This window comes from Copadichromis virginalis, linkage group LG4 (assembly GCF_057382275.1).
Source record: "Copadichromis virginalis isolate Kocher_CV1m ecotype Utaka linkage group LG4, C_Virginalis_male_GT1.1, whole genome shotgun sequence".
In the NCBI taxonomy this organism is placed as follows: domain Eukaryota; kingdom Metazoa; phylum Chordata; class Actinopteri; order Cichliformes; family Cichlidae; genus Copadichromis; species Copadichromis virginalis.
Window position 1 is genome coordinate 18,161,376 of NC_140621.1, and position 2,047 is coordinate 18,163,422.

Sequence of the window (2,047 nt, forward strand, 5' to 3'; positions counted from 1 at the left end):
GCGGTTCGAGTGGAGTAAGAGACACAGCTAGCCTCTTAGCCAGCTTCTCATCCATAAGGTTCTGTTCCGCCCCGGAGTCCACTAACGCGGGGCATGTAAAAGTCTGATTAGAAGTCACGATAGTAACGGACAGTAACAATCGGGGTCTAGTAGTGCTTAGAGTGCTGCCCACCCGTATCCCCGGACTCACCGGTGGGCCGGGTCGTTTGGGCGGACCGGGCAAACAGCGATGCGGTGACCGGGCCTCCCACAGTACAGACATTCTCCAGCCCGAAATCGGCGTTCCCTCTCCTCCGGAGAAAGCCGAGAGCGTCCGATCTGCATGGGTTCAGGCGGGGGCGGCGACGGAGAGCGCGCACACGCAGCTGGGGGCGGGGGCGGAGAAACGCGAAACCCGGGGCGCAATACGGAGCCCATAGGCTTAGACCGCCGCTCGGCATCCCTCTCCCGCAAGCGTCTGTCAACCCTACGGGAGAGGGAGGCCAATTCATCAAAGGATCTGGTCTCCTCGTGAAAAGCTAGTTGGTCCTTCATCTGGTCATTTAACGACCGTAAAAAAACCCCACGAAGAGCCGAATCGGGCCAACCCACGGCGACCGCTCGAGTATGGAATTCAACTAGGTACTCCGCAATACTGCACCGCCCCTGACGGAGCCCCAGCAACTTCTGCGCGGCATCGTCCTCCGATACCGGAGGGGAAAACGTAGCCTGGAACTCCTCCAGGAAGTCATCGTAATCGCAATCACGAATGGGGTGAGAATTTAAGTAGGCTTCAGCCCATGCTAGAGCACGCCCCCGTAACAATCCCACGAAGTGGGAGATCTTAGCAGTATCCGTGGGGAACGCGTGAGGCGTGCGACTGAAAAACAAGGAGCACTGGAAAAGGAACCCCCCACACAGGTCCAGCTCCCCGTGGAAGGGTTCCAGCGGCGGAGGCGACACGCCGCGGTGCACGGGGTCGGACGGCCTAGTTTGTAATTTATTCTGAGTGTCACTGAGCTCTTGACAACGGTCTTGGAGAGACTGGAGCTGCTGATCGTGGCGACCGAGGATAGCGCCCTGTTTATTAATAGCGGAGCGGAGTGGATCTGCTGGGTCCATACTGGCCAGTCCGTACTGTCATGAACCGAAGTTCCGAGCGCAGGCAGGACCCAGTAGCAGAACACACACACTAGGGTAGGAGCGAATAAAGAAAGTAATTTTTATTGCAACTAAAGGTGTCCCGTGAGGGTAGCCAGAAAAACAACGTATGAAACCAGAAGAAACCGAGGGACCGCACAGGGAACGCCGAGAGCGGGGCTGTGAGAGGCTGTAAAACAAAAAGAGAGACAGATTACTGGGGTGCGGAAAAAAGGCAGCATACGAGGGAAGGTGGAGTGTGCGTCTCACGGTGATAGCCGGGCCGAGTGAACCAGAGGGGGGTGGAGCTCCAAAAGGGGTCGAGACGGCGAAGCTGAATGTGAACCAAATCTCAGGCGGACAGGTGGACAGGCAGGTGGCTCGAAAACAAAAACACGCCGAGTTGTGATCTGGGTACACAGGGAAAAAAACAGTGTTAGGTCCGATGGAGAGTTTGTCATACGAGTTCTTTTCCGCAGGCGTACGTTACCGCTGAGAGGCGACTACGGACTGGCGTGGAGCAGCAGGTAGGGCAGGATTAAATAGTCCACCTGGTGATCGCCTGGGATGGGATGCAGGTGTGGGGTTAGCAGCCACGCTCGTGGGCGTGGACATCCCAGCAGCACCCCGGACGCCGGGCCGCGGACCATGACAAGTTTAAACTTTATGAAGTGTTTGGAGGCTTTCTAAATTTAATAATCTCCAGAGGATGAAGGCGTTTTGACATGACTCATCCAATATGCAGCTGTTACTGATGTGAATCATAAGAGCAATATTTTTAGAGTCTTAGAAAATGGACTTACTCATATGTTAAGCGCACACAATATGAAACTGTTTACCTTGTAAGTGTCAATCAAAATCAGTGTCAGAGAAAAAAAGTATATTGGAGCTATTTTAAATGCTGTGATTGGTGATTCTTTTTAAATTT

General features: G+C 54.1%; 1 long non-coding RNA gene across 1 annotated transcript; it reads right to left on the minus strand.

The window, feature by feature from the left end:
• Window positions 1-652: 652 nt before the first annotated feature.
• Window positions 653-1,768, minus strand: LOC146711202 (uncharacterized). The gene is made up of 3 exons (XR_014920282.1): window positions 1,610-1,768; window positions 1,390-1,529; window positions 653-1,309 (listed from the first exon to the last, which is right to left on the minus strand). It is a non-coding gene; the product is annotated as an uncharacterized LOC146711202 (long non-coding RNA).
• Window positions 1,769-2,047: the final 279 nt, after the last annotated feature.